This window comes from Siphateles boraxobius, unplaced genomic scaffold, assembly GCF_051911475.1.
Source record: "Siphateles boraxobius isolate OS27281-9 unplaced genomic scaffold, OSU_SipBor_1 17, whole genome shotgun sequence".
Lineage (NCBI taxonomy): Eukaryota > Metazoa > Chordata > Actinopteri > Cypriniformes > Leuciscidae > Siphateles > Siphateles boraxobius.
Window position 1 is genome coordinate 1,557,527 of NW_027508777.1, and position 20,032 is coordinate 1,577,558.

Sequence of the window (20,032 nt, forward strand, 5' to 3'; positions counted from 1 at the left end):
ACTACTGTCACGGATACACCAGCATCAGCGCCAGACCTCTACACTCCGCCCAGTCGTTCAGCATCATCGGAGTATTAATCATCTGCACCTGTCATCACCACCTGCCGGCAATCTGCACTCACTTCACCCACACCTTAAAAACTCCACCAGTTCCCTCACACAGTTGTCTGGTCTCGTCGACTCACCATCGGCTTCCTGACTCTCTCAACTGAGACTTCTCTACTTACCTGCTGCAAGTACCTACCTGCTTCCAGTATTCCTGCTCAGCTATCCTGGTCGTCCAGTCTCCAGTCTGCCTGCCGTCTTCAGCCTTATCTTCCTCATCATTCTGCATCAGATAAGAGATTCTACAATTAACAATTCAGTCATTGTCTCCATCTCAATATCTACTCAGCATCTACTTCCCTGCCGTGACTGTTCCTGAGTGCTTTAAATAAAGACCATTACACTTTACCTTGTTGTGTCCTTCTGATTCATGACACCTGACATGAGTTGTAACTTGTGAGTAGGAATCACTTAACACATACATTCACACACTGTGTAAAGCAGAGGCACAGTATGAGTGTTTGAGACCGGTTTATATAAAGCAAGTCCACATCTACACTGTCTTAAAAAAAACGTCTTAATATAAAAGTTTCAGTAAAAAAAATATATAATTGGATAACTTTGGAAAATGATAGGAAATGAGGATCAAATGATACATAATGTACCCATAATAAAACTTAAACTTATAACTTAAAATTCCAGTCTACATGCCAAACCAGGCCAAAGAAAATGTTGGCACATCCATTTGTCCGCTCAAGAGGGTGCTGTGCTTGTTAATTCTTTCAGTAGTGATAGAAAAACTTAGAGGTATAGTTTACCCCCTCCCCCAAAAATGAAAGAAAATATTCTCATCTTTACTCACCCTTGTGTTGTTTCACCCTTGTGTTTTGTGTGAAACAAAAATATTTAAATAAAATATTTAGAGAAATCTCTTTTTTTTAAATACAAAAGTCAAGGCCAGTCAAAACTGTTTGGTTACCAACATTCTTCAAAAAATATATATTTTTTGTTACATAGAAAAATAAATAAAGTCAGTCAAAGTCTGGAATGACATTAGTTTGAGTAAATTACATTTTTTTTTAATGAAAAAATATTGACATGATACTTGAACATTTTAACTTGTGGTAATGCTTTAATATTCCAAAAGTCCCCACTTGTTTCACAACAATTTTACTAAAAAAACAAAAAAACAATTTTGCTCTCCTTAAACAGGGCTCACAGCAAAAACATTCTTAATCAAGGTAAAATGATCATTGTCATATTCATTGGATAGATTACAACTATTTATCAGTGGTATCTCAATATTGACAAACAATTCACTCCAGTTCTCAGAGTGGACATTCTTTAATTTTATAGACCTAGATGACATTCTCATGGGCCACATTCATGACAGTTTTTATAGCTACACTGCAGTGAGACATAGAAAAGGAATGAGAACAAGACACAAGAGATCATTCCGACTCATTTGAACAGCTAAAATTGAATTCTTGTCCATTTACATACCCCTATAGACTGCTGTAAAGAGCAACTCTTAAAATATATGAAATGCAGGATACAGGCTAAGCACTTCTTCATTTCCAGAGATCTGCGATTAAAGAATATGCGTTTAGTGATATCTTTTCAATTATCATGTGGGAAAAAAGAAAAGATATGTGCCAAAAAGTAAAATAGGTAGGCTACATTTAAAAGTTAAATTTGTTGTGTTAACAAATCATGACAGTATCCTTCAGCATAACAGTAGTCTCTGTAGTAGTAAAACTGTAGTTTCATCTATTTTCATCATTCTTACCACTTTGTCGTGTAAATGTACTCTCAGAAATAAGGTCCAGAACTTTTGATACTAAGTGTGTAGTTTAGTAGTGTGCTACATGTGTGTTAAAATGTGGCTGGTTTGAACATTTTCTTTAGGCTTGAGAAGAAATTATGATCTTTGCTTGAGTGGTCTTTTTAAGATTTGTTGCCTCTCATGCCTAATAATCCAAACAGTTACTCATGAGAAATTATTAAAAGCATTAGGTTTGATCAAGATATTTGAAGGTCAATGTGGATCATTGCATTGATTGAACAATGTCTCCACACACACAAACGCGCACCTCCCATTTGTATACATATATTTACATCAGACATTAGAAAACAACAACAACAACAACAACGTGTTCTATGAGTAGACAAAAGTTTGCTAAAAATAAAAATAGAAAATTTTGCATTTACAGTAGTATATCTGTAAATATATAATATCTGTAAGCATATCTGCTGACTCTGTTGATTTTCTCCTTGATTCTTTTAACTCAAAAGTTAAGAGTGTAATTGATGATATTGCTCCTGTGAAAGTCAGGAAGAAGAGTGGCAGACAAAAAGCACCTTGGAGAAACTCAACAGCAGTGCAAAATATGAAAAGACAATGCAGAAAAGCAGAGCGCATGTGGCGGAAGACAAAACTTGTAGTCCATTATAACATCTACAAAGACAGCATCCATGCTTTCAATAAGGAACTAAGCAAAGCTAGACAGACTTTCTTCTTGAATATTATAAACAGCAATATAAACAACACGCGCACTCTTTTTGCTACTGTAGAGAGACTGACAAACCCCCCAAGCCAGATTCCCAGTGAAATGCTCTCAGTGAGAAAGTGCAGTGAGTTTGCTTCCTTCTTCTCTGAGAAAATCAATAATATCAGAAAGGTGATCAGCTCATCCTTGAGTTGCGCTGGGGTCAGGCAGATCAGACAACAGCAGGAGAAAGTAGCCACTATGTCTGATTTCGAAGAAATTGATGGCAAAATTTTGGAAGAAACCGTACAGCACCTAAAAACATCAACCTGCGCCCTTGACGCACTTCCCACATCTTTTTTCAAAAATGTGTTACACAGCTTAGAAGCAGATCTCCTAGAAGTGGTAAATGCCTCACTTCTCTCTGGGAGTTTTCCGACCTCCCTGAAAACTGCTGTTGTCAAGCCCCTCCTGAAAAAGAGCAATCTGGATAAGACCATATTAAACAACTATAGACCGATCTCAAATCTTCCTTTCATAGGCAAGATCATTGAAAAAGTTGTCTTCAATCAGCTGAACAAATTCTTAAGCTCGAATGGATACTTTGACCATTTTCAATCTGGTTTCCGACCGCACCACAGTACAGAGACCGCGCTCATAAAGATAATAAATGATATTCGCTTAAATACTGATACAGGCAAATTATCAGTGCTGGTAATACTCGACCTCAGTGCTGCATTTGACACTGTCGATCACAAAATACTTCTTGACAGGCTGGAAAACTGGGTCGGGCTTTCTGGGATAGTCCTAAAATGGTTCAGGTCATACTTAGGAGGCAGAGGTTATTATGTGAGTATAGGAGACCATAAGTCTGAGTGGACATCCATGACATGCGGAGTCCCTCAAGGGTCAATTCTTGCGCCACTCCTATTCAACCTGTACATGCTCCCAATGAGCCAAATAATGAGAAAGAAACAAATCGCTTACCATAGCTATGCAGACGACACACAGCTCTACTTATCCCTATCGCCTAACGATTACAGCCCCATTGACTCCCTTTGCCAATGCATTGATGAAGTAAACAATTGGATGTGCCAAAACTTTCTTCAGTTAAACAAAGACAAATCTGAAGTCATTGCGTTTGGAAACAAAGATGAAGTTCTCAAGGTGAACGCATACCTTCAGTCTAGGGGTCAAACAACTAAAAATCAAGTCAGGAATCTGGGTGTGTCTCTGGAGTCAGACCTTAGTTTCAGTAGTCATGTCAAAGCAATGACTAAATCAGCATACTATCACCTGAAAAATATTGCAAGAATTAGATGCTTTGTTTCCAGTCAAGACTTAGAAAAACTTGTGCATGCTTTCATCACCAGTAGGGTGGATTATTGTAATGGACTTCTCACTGGCCTTCCCAAAAAGACCATAAGACAGTTGCAGATCATACAGAACGCTGCTGCTAGGATTCTGAGCAGAACCAGAAAATATGAACACATCACACCAGTCCTCAGGTCTTTACACTGGCTGCCAGTTACATTTAGGATTGATTTTAAAGTATTATTACTGGTATATAAATCATTCAATGGCCTAGGACCTCAATACATTGCAGATATGCTCACTGAATACAAACCCAACAGATCACTCAGATCATTAGGATCACATCGGCTAGAAATACCAAGGGTTCACTCTAAGCATGGCGAGTCCGCTTTTAGCTACTATGCCAGCCGCAGCTGGAACCAGCTTCCAGAAGAGATCAGATGTGCTCCTACAGTAGTCACATTCAAATCCAGACTCAAAACACATCTGTTTAACTGTGCATTTACTGAATGAGCACTGTGCAACTGTTCGTCCGACTGTTTGTACTGTATTTTATTTTATGTTTTAATTATTCTGATTTCATTTGATTATTTCTGTATTTTATCTTTTATTCTAAACTGTTTTAATTATTCTGATTTCTTTTGATTATTTTAATTTCTTCTATGTAAAGCACTTTGAATTACCATTGTGTATGAAATGTGCTATATAAATAAACTTGCCTTGCCATATTGCTAAGATAATGTTCTTTAGAACCTTATGAAAATGTTATCCAATACAACTTCATTGATATGATACAGTAATTAGAAAATGTTTCCAGAAGCTACACTTGTACAGGTTTATGCTCAAACTGCGGATCTTGCAGAAAGTCTTTAGAGTTGAATTCCCAGTTTTTATTTTTATTTTGCTTTTTCAAATACAATAACAAACATCCGACAAGACACAAGTGAGGCAACAATAACAACAACAACAACAACAACAACAACAACAACAACAACAACAACAACAACAACAACAACAACAACAACAAAACAACAACAAAAAACAACACAACAACAAAAGAGAAAAAAAAAGAAAAGAAAAAAGAAAAAGGGAGATACAAATTTAAGACAGTTAGAAAATTAACTTTATCAAATCCAAGTCATGTGGTACTATATCTATATAATTCAAAAAGGGTTTCCAGATTTTCTAAAATAATTCACCCCTGCTTCTCAATGAATATGTGATCTTCTTTAAGGGTACACAGCTGCAAATCTCTGACAACCACAATCCAATTGGCACATCAGTGTCTGCTTTCCATTTCAAAGCAATACATTTTTTAGCTATTATTAACAACATTTCAGTAAACTTAATAGCTTGTCTGTTTCGGAGGTTAGAGTTGGTAAAATTGCCTAATAAACACACCTCTGGATCCATTGGAAAATCAATTCCATGCATCTGTGATATACTATCACATCCTTGCACCCAAAACAACTCAACTTTGGGACACAACCAGATGGAATGCAAAAATGTCCCTTCTTCTGTACCACATCTGAAGCAGAGGGGTGAAATACTGTTGTTCAATTTATGTAATCTAGATGGAGTGTAGTAGAGCTGGTGTAAAAAATTAAACTGAATTAATCTATACCTAGAATTCAAGGTTGAGGTGACCCCATCTTTACATATTTGACCCCACAGGTCCCATATTCTTACCCCCAAATCCTGCTCCCATCTCCTTCTGTATTTATCTGGGTCATCTAAAGGCTGATTTGAGATCAGAGCTTCATGCGTTCTAGAGATTGTTTTATATAGTGGTTTATCAGAATAATAGAGTTGCTCAATAAATATCAAATCCGGTATCTTAGGATAAGTTTTTGCTTTGACTCTTAAACAATCTCGTAATTGCAGATAACTAAAGAATTCTTTATTACTCAAATTATATCTATTTTTAACTGTTCAAATCACATTAAAACATCACCATCAAAGCAATGCTCCAACAGTGTAATTCCTTTATCTGCCCATATCTTAAAATTCTTGCTTTGATGACACATTGGTAGCAATCTGTTCCCCCATAAAAGTGTTTTAGGGGAAAGAAAATTACCCTGTCTCAGCAGAGACCGCAGTTTATACCAAGGGTCCTGTTGTGGCAAAAATTCTGTTAAACATCATCACTGCGTAAGAGACACTCAGAGTCAAATTAATAAAAAGAAAAGTATTTATTCTTGCAAGAATAGGTTCAGTCTAGTACACAGAAGTTACGCTGTGCAAGAGAGTGACACACAACAACCCTTTGGTGTGACCTGTGGAATCAACAACCTGAAACATTATCTCCGGATAATTTCTTGCTCACTTAATAGCACTCGGGGTCCTTTTACCCTGAAAAACACTCAACCCACTTTGCTCATGTCCACAACACAATATTTATAGATTTGGAACAGAATTAGTTCTGTTTTCTGCAATCCTTCCTGACATTCTGCAAAAGGAAAATCTTAAGTTATGCGCTGCGCAGGTGTGGCCTTGTTTTTTTCTGCCACAATAACAATCTAGGCCAGGATAGTTAGTCAAATTCATCCATAACCATTATTTTATTAGGCACATTCTGCCCTGCATCAAAGTCTGCATGCTCTGTAAAGAAAAACAAATGTCGAGGTTATTTTCAGATAGTAAAGTACACGTAGTTTCTTTTGTCTGCTGTGCTGCCACGGCCTTCGCTGCTGCATCTGCCCTGGCGTCTCCTGTTGAAACAGTCCTGCAATTTTGTTATCAGCGTGTGCGGCACACTTACAGACAGCAATTTTGTTAGGGAGAAGAATGGCTTCTTGCCAGGCTTTTACCCTATTAAGCCCCTTGTCCTCCCAACATATACCGTCCCTTAATAAACCAAATTTTGTCAATTGTTATCCAAATTGTTAACATCCCCCCTTTTGATGCATGAATCATCTCGTGCATCAATCTAAAATAATGGTGTTTGGATAAAGTTTGCCATCAACACTAACCCAAACGTTGTCCCAAAGCCAAAATTCCTCCAGACATCTCTCTCTGCCTCTGAAACAAAAATATTACTTAAAGCCACAAACACATCTTCTTATCAGAGTATTTGGAGGGCAACGGCCCTCAGTCTTACAGTCTATCCTGCTTTTCAGGCCTGTTGTTTGGTCTCTTATGCCAGTCATCTACAAACATTTTCAAAGTCATCAATTGTTTCTGTCAGGTCAGGTCGTGCTGTACAGACTTGGTCAATGTCAGTCAAACAACATTTTCCCCCTTTTGTTCACAATATTCATAAATGTGAAGGACTCTCTGGATAATTTGATATTGACTTAGCCAATATGTCACTTTGTTATTGCCTGCAAATCTATAACATTTTAGTTTATCTCAACCCATGATGGACATCTCTCTACAACTTCACAAATCCAATTTACATAAATGCTTTTAATCCATAGATTGATTCCTAATTACCATTATCAGACAGAGCTGGATAACTAATCCATTTAAAGCTCGTCCCATTTTCTGCATCATCTTGTCATCAGATTGACTCAAAACTATTAGCTTCCTTAAAACTTGTCATTTGCCTTAACCCATCTGTAATGATAAAACCCTCATTCCAGAGGTTAATGACACAATATAGACACTATTCAGACACAGTATTCGTACCCCAAACTAACACATACAAGACATAGAGTGCAGTCACCATCACACACACTCATATTAGACAAATATTTTAACTGTTCATTTTTAATGTTCGCTTTTCATTATATCATCTCTAAAAAGATTTAAATTTTAATTAAGATTTTAAACTTCACATTTTACTGTAGCTTTTACCTAATTTTACATGGTCTCTTAACCAGTTACAAAGCATGTCTGTTCATTATTCATTTCATCTTAGAAAAGTCAGCTGGGTTGTTTTGGTTCATTATCACTATTTTGTTCTTTAGCTTGCTCTATCAGGCCGATAACAGAAAGACAGACACAGTTACCATCACTTCCTCCACTCAAGCAGTCTCTCTCACTATAAACAAAAAATATATTTTTCAACAGCCTCCTAAGACTGTAATTTAGATAAATTGTAATATTAAATTTATTACATTAACCTTTTACCATTCACCTTTGTTATCCAGACTCTTCTCAAATCTACAAAAGCCTGTCTTCATCTTTAGCCACCACCATGTCCAACGACCTTCAGGAGTTAAAACTATGTTATAAACATATTAGCTCAACATCAACACTATGATTTTCCTTGCCCATGTGGCAACCAACATCATGTCCCTCATATAATTAAGTTTTGTTACTGTCTCCACAGCAAATAATGGCAATCACCTCATGGAATCAGCTGGCTTTTGAAAGTCCACTCCCGCTAATCATTTATCTTTAATTTTCTTCTCTTCAGGGTGTCGTCCCCTGGCATAGTTGCAGACACTTGTCACAATGAAAAACAAGCCATACAATCAATGCGGTTTCTGGTGAGTGGTATAGAGGAACTCACATTTCTGGGTCAGACTGCCGTAAAGTAAATTTTAACCTCACAGCGCATCTCACCTCTCAATGCTCTGCTGACCCCGGTGGCCTCCAGTAATCAGCGCTCAACTCTCATACCTTTCTCACAAATAACACCTGTTTCGTGACCCCCTGCGTTGGGCTGTCCCCTGGCCAGGAAGATCATCCCGTCATTGAGTAGCCACTCGTACACACGTACACACTGGTGACCGCTCATTCCAAATACAATCAGTTTTCTTCAACAGAACTCAGCTGTTTTCTGGAGCTTAGGAAAGACACGTTCAAGAGTCACCAGAGCCATTCCGATTGCCTAATAGTGTTCACAGGGAGACAGGTTAATAACAACACTATTTAATATACTATACTCAGTGAATTTAGATCACAACCGTACATTCAGTGTACTTCATCTGTAGCCGGAGCCATCGGTCCTGAATGGTGGAGACTAAATGAGACAAAGTTGTTACTGGTCCTAAAATACGCTAATCAAAATGTCACCTCTATCGTTTAAGGTCTGTATTATTATTTTAAAGACTTCTTTAAAGTCATTCAGTTTTACATTTAAAACATTTTTAACATTTAAATACAAATTGCCCTCTGAATGGTAATGATTTCTTTTAACATCTCTGTGTCTCTGATTTTCAACTTAAACACTGTGCTTTACTATCAATAACTTATTATCACTTATGACACAGGCTCAGATAACAGCTTTTAGCTGACATTGAATGAGAGAGAGACTCTGAGGCATTCAAGACTGGTACACTGCTCTCTCATATACTTCTAACATCAAACTTTTATCTACCATCTTTTAACTCTATCCCAGCTTAAGGGCATCTTTGCCAGAAATTACATGTGTTTTCAAATAAACATAGTTTTACAGTTGTCTTTTGCCCAAGTCAGGGAATCTAGACATTACAAATTTCCATTCAGATTGAGTCTCTGTCGCACTGGCTGTTTCAGCCACAGCACACATCAGATTCAGATAAGCGAACTGTTTCAGCCAAATCACAAGCTTATCTTTTAAAAGCAAAGCATCAGCTTCTAGCTCTTTCATGGTCAACTTTTCAAGCTGTTTGTTTAATCAGATGCCTTTCAACACATTTTACATTTAGCAACTGTTAATTCGGTAGCCTACTACTTCTGCTTATTTGTTCTTACATAAAAATAATTATTCTAGTTCTCAATAACGTTTCACATTTCTCAATCTCCAATTAGGATTTAGTTTTTGACGAGGCAAGCACTCTCTGCTTGTGATGCTTTTGCAGTTATTGTAAATCATCTGTGAGATTAGTCTCTCTATATACTCTAAAATCCTTTTTTAAATGTTTAATTACAACACAATCATCCTGTTAGTTACTTTGATATATTTTGCTACTCACATTTGTTGGAGTCCTTATCTGTAATTTTACCTCAACCTTTATTCATCAATTCACTTATAAAAATTACTATTATAGATCTTTTCTTCAAAAGGATTCACTTTAATACTCTTGACCTTGTTTTTATCTCTTACTCTTTCTCAGACGAAAACTTTAATATCGTTATATAAACACTGATCTACTTTCAAACCCACATTATTACCAGAAATGTGTCACTATATTACACTTTGTTTTTTTACACCTTCTCGGTGGGCATTTACAGTTACGTGTTAAATTGTCCTGCTGACCACAATCAAGACACTCTCTGTCATCTAGTGGGTTCATTTGTCAGCCTCAACTACAGCATCAGACACCTGTCCTTTACTATAGTTTGATCACTGTGAGCTTGCAAACGGCTCCAACTTACTGCACACCCTTGAAGCAGTGTGTGTCCCATTCAGGAATGTAAACAGAGCCACTGATTAAGCAGTTCTCTGTATTCTTTTACAGTCCACCAGTGGCGGATTTAATCACAATAGCCAAATCATAATCTTCATCATTATCATTGGCCGCACATTAATTTTCATAAGCTGCATCGAAATGTTGTTTTCACAAAGTTTTCGTTTAACTTTAGTCATACTTGTCCAGGGAAATTATCCTGACCCATAATTTCATTTATAAAACAGACAATATCTTTTGCTTCAATAACTTAATATCAACAAATATCCAACATTATACATTATTGATTTTCAGAATTTTTGGTCAAAGTTGTCTTTATATTTTACATTTTTCATACCATTTAAACAGTTAATTTGACTTCCATAAATTCTGTCAGACATTTTATTTTCATCACATATAGTTTTCTACTATATTTCTTCCATCTTTCCCTACATGCCAGTTCCTTCTGCATCCTCTGTTCTACATGCTAATTCTTTCTTTTCTCTACATGCCAGTTCCTTCATTATCTAACCAGTAAATGATTGTTTGCTAACAATCCCCACACACATATCTCACACACCAACCTTTTTGTTTTTCACTTCCCTCTTCCATCAAGTCTCTCACTTACAGTTCCCTCTATTTCACACAGACAGCCTTATTGCTGCTTGCTACTTCAATCCTTATCATGTAAATTTAAGTTCTCAGACATCTAATGTCATGCATCCATTTACTGGATGAAGAAGTAAAAACTTTATTTCTCCTGGCAGTTCGACTTTTTTATCTGCCTATTCACACATGTTGAATGCAGCCATAACAACCTTTTTGTTTCTCACTGCCCTGTTCAACTGATTCTCGCACTACTTTCAGTCTAGTTGTGCTCAGTGTTCCCTCCCTGGGAAATAATGGTATTTTCTCAGTTTTTTCAATATCTAAAACATAAATTTTCCCCCATAATTTTCTCATTTGATTGAAAAACCGGTGTATCAAATTTTGCATGCTTACCTTGAGACTTCCCCATATTGGCTGCTTCTCTGTTCTCTGTGGATTTCTCTTCAACGCGCGTTTTCCTGATCTGTTAGGCGTCCCCAACAGACCCGATTTTTTCTTTTAACCCAAATCGGTCGGGTTGCACTATTAGTGCCCTCCTAATTAAGGTTTACCAAAAACTGTTCTGGTTCCCCCTAATTAGCCTCAGTACCTAAAAACAATTTGCTCCGTCGTGGAACAACTCATTTTCAGGTTACCTATCTGTTTGAAATCTCTTGATCTGTTACAGACCTCAATTAATCTCAGATAATTTCCTCTCGTATCTGTTTGAAACCTCTTGATCTATATATAGATCTCAATTAATCTCAGATTACGCACCACAGAAACAGCCCTCAGCCAATATGGTTCGCTCACATTTCATACCCGAAACAAAATACTTTTCCCCAAAAGAAAATATTTTAGACGTCTCTTACCAGAGATATGTTGGTTGCCACGGGTTCGCTTTCTTTTGATTCCAGTGGAGCCCCTCCCGGACCCGATAGCGGTCGGCCCCTCTCTCTCAAGCTTACGAGGTAGAGCTGGAACTGCTCAGTCCAGGTGGCCAAACACCGTCCGCTCTCAGGTCCAGAAGGCACTTCCAAGGAATCCCACTCTGACACCAAAATTGTTGTGGCAAAAATTCTGTTAAACATCATCACTGCGTAAGAGACACTCAGAGTCAAATTAATAAAAAGAAAAGTATTTATTCTTGCAAGAATAGGTTCAGTCTAGTACACAGAAGTTACGCTGTGCAAGAGAGTGACACACAACAGGAAGATATGAGACAGCCTTTATACTGTTTTCAAGGTTCCTCCTCACCCGCTGTACCTTTCACCCACTCAGATAAGGTCCTTACTGCTGTTCAGTTTCTACTTAAAGACACAAACTGGTACTGAAATAAACTGGCCAAATCTGACCGTCTCTAAGGTCTGAGGTCCTGTCCCATATGTTCCTGAAAAGTAACGCACAAGCACGTACACACATATACTTTTATACTTTGAATAGGTTCTCTCTCTTATGATACCTGTTTGGGATCAATGACTATTAAAATTTCCACAACAGTCCTTTCTTCGTACGTTGCTTAAAACATCCGAGATCAAATGAGACATCCAAGATGATATCATCGGGCTAATCATGATCTAGCTAATTGGGTTCTTCTAACACACCTGCCATTTATGATTAGTATAGCTGGATTGAGTTATCTGAGATAACTGCGCATTCAGGCGCTGGTTTAAAAGGGGATATGTATTGATAGTAGAAACATTGATCAGCAACGCTGCTATTGGCTGCTCACCATGGCCAAAGAGCACGCTCAGTTTTTCTCCACAGCAGAGCAAGAGTTATTGCTTGAAGGTTATGCTGAATTTGAAATCTTAATTAAAACGCTAGGGAACACTTCAAGGTGTGCAAAAGCCAGGAGAGAGGGCTGACAAAAAGTAGCACACAGAAGTCTCATGTACAGAAGGCCAAAAGTAACTACGTTGGACGCAACTGCCATGAGCCCCAACCAAAGACCTTTCACCGAGCGGCCACACATGACCGCCCCCCATCCTGTGAGGGAAGCATCCGTCGATAGCGTGACGCGTCGACAAGAAGCCCCAGCACTGGGCCCTGGGCGAGGAACCAAGGTTTCTTCCACATGACCGAGGCACGAAGGCATAGCCGCGTGACCTTGATCATGCCAAAACGGATTTCCCCTCGGAGAAAACCCCTTGGTCCCGAGCCAACACTGCAGGGGGCTCATGTACAGAAGGCCTAAAGTAAATACGTTGGACGCAACTACCATGAGCTCCAACAGTCTCAGAGACTGTTTTGCAGTGAATGACTGACCTAATTTACATTCTTTACGGCTGAGAAACGTAGAAATGCGTGCAGGAGACAGATGTGCTTGCATGTTGTCAAATCCCATATTACACCTAGAAAAGTGGTCCTCTGAGCTGGGAGGAGTACACTTTTTGGTGTTGAGCCGCAACCCCAACCTCCTTATGTGGGACAGAACGACATCTCGATGTTGAACTGCCAAAAGCTCGGACTGAGCTAAAATCAACCAATCATCGATATAATTTAATACGCGAATGCCCTGGAATCTCAGAAAAGCCAGAGCTGCATCCACGCATATTGTAAAGGTGCGGGGTGATAACCTAGGCCGAAAGGAAGAACCCGATGCTGGTATGCTTCGCCCCTGAAAGCAAACCTCAAGAACCTCCTGTGATGAGGATGGATAGATAAGTAAGCGTCCTTTTTAAGTCTATTGTGACTGAGCCTGTGACACAATCATATTTAGCATAAGCAAACTTTGAGCTTAAGATTCTGAAACCTGCTGTTTAAATGACGCAGGTCTAGAGTAGGACGCAACCCCTCATCCTCTTTCGGAACAATGAAGTAATGGCTATAAAACCCTGACTGTCTGCCGGGAGGAGGAACCCCTTCTACAGCTCCTTTTGCAGAAGTGTCAGTACTTCCTGCTCCATAACCAAAGCCTGATCGGGGTCCACCACAGTGGGCAGGACCCCTAGAAATCTGGGCGGACAAGAACCGAATTCTGAACCCTTTCCTATAGTGTGCAGGACCCACTGAGAAATATGTGGCAGTAGTTTCCACGCTGCCAGAAATTCTACTAGGGAACCAGTCAAGACTGGCCTCTGGATTTGGTTGAACAGTCACTATGGTGCCCTGAAGCGGCGAACCGGCAGGGAACAACCGAACTGACCGTTCTACAACCCTCCTCGGAGGATCGTATGGGGATGCTGACACCTCGGTGTCCTGAACGGCGAACTGGCAGGGAACAACAGAACTGGTAGCGCTGCGACCCTCCTCAGAGAGTCGCACCCCAGAGGGCGCCGAGGAGAAACCATTTCTCAAAACCGTCCCTCCCCTGGAGGAGCCCTCAGAAGCCTGATAGCCTTGTTTTTTTGTGACAGGACTTCCTGTCTAAGCTTTATTAGAGATGACGATAATCCTCAGATCTTGCCTACCTCTAAATAGCTTAGTTCCTACGACCCTCCTCGGTGGATCATTGGAAAAAGCAGGCACCTCGGCACCCTGAAACGGCGAACCGGCAGGGAAACCGAACTGACTGCTCTACGACCCCCCTTGGAGGATCGTTTGGGGAGACTGACACCTTGGTGCCCTGAACGGCGAACCGGCAGGAAAGCCGAACTGGCAGCGCTGCGACCCTCCTCAGAGAGTCGCACCCCAGAGGGCGCCGAGGAGAAACGATTTCTCAAAACCATCCCTACCCCGGAGGAGACCACCCTTAGAAGCCTGATAGCCTCGGCGTCAGGGCTTCCTCTTTGTCCACGCTATTTTAGAGATAAAAAAGTACTCAGATCTTGCATATCTCTACCTAGCTAGACTGCTACCGCCACCTAGGTCCCCCTCGATTGTCGAGGAGCCCAAATGGTGATGCTCGTTTTGCACTCTGTGCTGTGAGGAGCTTAGTAGACCGAGATTGCTCCCGCCCAGCAGTCTCGGGAACATTAGTTTGGTGAGGAAGAAACCTCTGGAACGCCGCTGGATGGTTTATTTCTTAGTTTTTTTGAAAGCGGAGCATCCAGAAGAACAGACATAATTTATCTTATTTTTAAATCAGAAAAACGAATATATATATATATATATATATATATATATATATATATATATATATATATATAAATATATCACTCCGTGGCCACCAGCAGGAAAACAACCGAACTGGCCGTGCTGCGACCCTCCTCAGAGAGTCGCCTCCCCAGAGGAAGCAGAGGAGAAACGATTTCTCGAAACCGTCCCTCCCTAGTATAGTTTATCTGTTTTTGCACGACGCAATTCTCGAATAGCATCAGTGCTGACATCCTCACATTCATCCATGTCCTTATACTTTACCGTCGGGGTTAAAAACGATGACGCCGACTCGGGAGAGAGAAAGCTCGCAAGCGTCTCTGTAACCCGAGGCACTGTCATACCATGCTACTTAATACCCAAAGCATTACTATAGTTAGACGTTTGGGCATTAAACACATAAAATAGAAACCGGCTTATTCCACGATCTCGACACATCAGTGTGGAGATAGGGGAAAACAGCAGTCCCCGACAAGGAGGCTGAGAAACAGAGTTTTTCTGTTTTTAGATATATTTCATCTAATAAACTCTTTTTATTTTCACTCTCATAATGTTCAGCTGGCCAGTAAATATTTTACTAGCAACAGCACTAGATAAACCTCCTTGTAAAGCTCCTCTTTATTCAACAGAGTTATGAGCTGACTTATTTATTTATTTATTTATTGATAACTCAAACATTTGCCTTTTTCTTAATATCTTTATTTGTTTTGTTCTCTTTTTTTCTAAACAAAACACTAACAATACCAATTCCTCGGAACTGGAAATTGCCAGCACTGGATCTGACAGGTGAAAGCTGAGATAGGGCGGAGCCCGTCCCAACCCCCGCTGTCCGATCCGACCAAAAATGCGAGCCGCCGCCGTGCTTTGGCAACCGCGGGACCCGCGCGGGGAGCGCAAACCGAACCATCCTCCTCGAAGAACGCCCGGCGGGAGCGGAGCGTCCTCGCGGACAGCTTCTCGCAATGCTCACAGTCATCCCACTCGAGAACTGACTGTGGCATGCTCCACTCCCAAATAGTAACAAAAAGCTGATGTGTGTCTACCCACCCGTGATATAACATGGGCAGGGAACAACACAAAGCGGCTTGCTCTCTTTTGCCATAATATATATATATATTGCAACTTGACAGACAACAATAAATATAAGGACAGAATACACAGATCGCTTGCTGAAGGCACAGAAGCTGTCGCGGTCTGTTTTCTGGTGTGCTTTATAGCTTCCTGGTCTATGACGTCACCCCCCTATGACGTCTCACTCTTCCATTGGACTGATTATACACGTGCTTTACGACGCAATCACGTAGAGTGTTCCCACCGCGTCTCAACGCAGCTCGAGTTCCCTTGAAAGGGAACTTATGTTACTGTAAAAATATTTTGCCATGAGTAATTGATCATATTTTTTCCCAGTGTAGTTCTAACTTTACAGCAAAAGGGAAGAAAGTGCAACACTTTGTAATACCCATTTGTTTACATTGCACTGGACAGTGAAGAAACCTTCTCAGATGAATGTCCTTTGGAGGAAGTAAACTACCTGCAAGTGCTCAAATAACTTTACTTAATTTATACTTTTGTGCCTATTATTTCTGACTGCAATATGAGTTGCAGGACTCCACATGTACAGAAAGGCCTACAGAAGAGTCTGCACAGAGGAGGCATACCGAGGTGGGCAGTGTATAGCCAACTTTTCCTTTTTATTTGTTGCATGAGGCATGTGTGACACAAACATCTCACAAATGACACAGGTTGATATTCGTTCCCTATATAATAGGAGTCTTCAACAGAAAATAGAGTATTTTGAAAAAACAAAAATCAGTGGGAGAAATAGAACTTGACTACTTAAAGAAAAAATGGCACAGAGTAGGAGCAAATACACTATTTCACACAGAGTACTATTGCTGACCTTGCATAATATCTCTTATTGGAGGCAAAAGATGACTTGATAATTGGCTTTTCTTTACAAAGAACAATTTAAATAAAACTCAAGGAACTAAGCAAATTTGTCCTGTCTTTTATTAAAAATTTAATGAAACTTTTTTTTTTCTGATGTTGGCAATGTTGTGTAATATGGCACATGCAATGTCACAGGCCCTGTCAGGTGCAACCCTCAGGCTTTTCAGACACTGAACTCTTCCCTTTAGTTGACCAAAGTTAATTTCATTGTGTGCCCTTGTCCTGCCTAGAGCTGCATTGTAACTGGTCTGGGGTTTGGGTCAGGGAATGGGGTCATTAAACACCTGTCTCCAAGCAGGATCCTGTTGTAATCACCTGTATAATGGAAAAATGCAGTTCTGTTAGGATCAGCATAAGTTTATGTAATACAGTGAGCTTGATATTTATAATTTTCCTTACCACGTTCAAATAATGTGCATAAATGTGAATCTCTGAAAAATCTGGAGTCATGCACAGATCCTGGAAATTTTGCTTTCACAATTGTGATATGGAACATAGTCACAAACCATCTAAGAGATTTTAATCAGTCAACTGAGTTTTTTTAAATTTGATATAATTTTACTAATCTGGAATAATAAGAATCGTAATAGTAACTTGTCTGCACATTTACATTGTGAGCCCCCTTTCTGTTCACAAAATCCCCTTCATTTAGGCCTTGAAGGGAACATGTGTGCAGTCTATGGTCTATGGCACCAATCACGTTAGTGAAGCCTGAGGGACAAACAGTAAGTCATAATCGGCATTGTCATGATTGCATGATCTTCATAAAAAAATATAATATAGTGTCACGGGGTGACAAGCGGGCCGGCGGAACCTTTTCTTTTTTGGGACGTGTTTCCCTGGGGAGCAATCTCAGTGTAACAACAGGCCGGTTCCGGAAACCTACGTGAAGATCATGGCGACAGGAGAGGCTTGATGAGGAAACTCGTGTCAGGTGGTGATGAGTGAGATTGTGGGCTGTGATTGAGACACGCACTGAAAAGAGGGATTATAAAAGCCACGCTGCTGGTGAGAGAAGCGCGCCGTCGTGGACACAAAAGAAAACCAGGTAGCAGAAGAGAGAGAGCGTGGAGACTTCTATCAGCTAAGGTGCGTGAAGAGCTGTATATGTACACTTGGGGGAAAACCGAGGAGCACGGAAGACATGATGTGAGTTTGGCTGAGCTGTGACCAGCTTTCTGTTTGTTGACGTCTGACTAAAATGATGGATCGCTGGCAGTTAAGTACCGTCTTTGTATATCTTTGACCGTTTTTCTGAATGAAGATACTGAGTTATAAGCCTGAGGACTGGAAGTAACTGAATATCCATCTAATTCTTTGTATACTTTTGGAGACCGGTACATCAATTGTTTCCCATGCAGTCCTGGCCTGTTAGATCCATCGGGAGGGAAGACACCAGCTGGATTGTGGGTGTAAGCCTTGAGTGCACCGTGAGTCTGTTGATTTAGCAGTTTAATTGCAGAAGTGAACACAAGTGATTTTCTGCAGTGTCTTGGTGAATATATGAGTGTGGGATTTGTGGTTCCGCTTTTCACTCGTAAACCACAGCTGATATTTCTTTCCATTGCTGGTGCCGCTGAGCGATATGGTCTAAACAAATTAATGTGCAATATAGAGACGTTTCTTCCAGTTTTCCTCTGTTTGTGGACCAAAGTAGCAGAGCCGCTAGCTGGATCTGAAGAGGCTGCCACCGTCTAGATCGCACTGGTGGCACCATCATAATCCTGTTCGGTGGTATACTGCTAATCGACTTTGAATGTGTTCCCCAGCAGAAAGCTAACACTGGAGTACAACGCCCACCAAAGAGGAACCGATATTCGCTGCCTGCCTCCTACCTGAATCACGCTGTTCCACCGTTGAAGCTTTTCTGCACGGGTACTTATCTGACTGGAATCCAACGTCTACCGAAGAGATATTGTTATGTGCTACTTGTCTCTTACTTGAATCACGTTGTTCCACCGTTGAAGCTTTGCTGCACGAGCACTTACCTGACTGGAATCCAACATCCACCGAAGAGGTACTGTTATGTGTTACCTGCCTCCTACCTGAACCACGCTGCTCCACCATCGAAGCTTTGCTGCACGGGTAATTACGTGTCTGGAATCCAACGCCCACTGAAGAAAAATTCGTTATTCGCTACCTGCCTCCTAAGTGAACCACGCTGCTCCACCATCGAAGTTTTGCTGTACGGATACTTGCCTGTCTGGAGTACAACGCCCATCGAAGAGGAACTGTTATTCGCTACCTGCCTCCTACCTGAACCACGTTGCTCCACCATCGAAGCTTTGCTGCACGGGTATTTACCTGTCTGGGATCCAATGCCCACTGAAGAGGAACCGTTATCCGCTACCTTCCTCCTTTCTGAACCACGTTGCTCCACTATCGATGGTTTGCTGTACGGGTACTTATCTGTCTGGAGTACAACGCCCACCGAAGAGGAACCGTTGTTCGCTACCTGTCTCCTACCTGAACCACGCTGCTCCACTATCGAAGCTTTGCTGCACGGGTACTTATCTGTCTGGAGTACAACGCCCACCGAAGAGGAACCGTTATTCACTACCTGAACTACGCTGCTCCATTATCGAAGTTTTGCTGACTCCGAGTCAAACATTAATGTGGGTTTCCAACAAAATAATAATGTAAACGACACCCTCACGATCATTTCACGAGAAGAAATATATATCTCAGAAAGGAGCCTATGTTGTTTACAAGGAAAGATTTCGACCAGAAGAGTTCTTGATGCTTGAATTTTCTTTATTCTCTATTACTTTACAACTCTAAGTTGTGTGGGGAAAGGGGAATGGGGATAATTGCATTATGGAGTCTCCTTGTGCCTTCCAAGTGTTCCACATCATAGTTCCTTTATCCTAGGAACTCCAGTTAACCACGCCCACTACAACAGGTTATGTCCATATATGGAAACGTACGTCACACAAACCCCTAGGTTGAGGGAGCGTCTCCATTTGTAAATAAAAATAGGCTGCAATGACAATTGATTAGGGACATGCAATATAGCCATAACAAACTCCGGTCCGATGAATTTGTCATTAGTCAATGTTTATCCACTTCTAAAGGGTGGAGTAATTGTACAGGTCTCCTATACACAAAAAAATCCAGACGGCAATCGGACAGCACACAATCTAATTTTACAGTCTCTTCCCATAAAGGTCTCTTCAATGCGTCCCATTTTCCACATATGCTTGAGTTGTTTATGATCGTGAATCAATACAACATCTCCAATTTTAAATGTAGATGGTTTGCATGTATTACTCACATGGTGTGCAGAACGAAGTTCCATCAAATACTCCCTTTTCCATCGATTCCAAAATTGAGTAGTCAACAACTGTC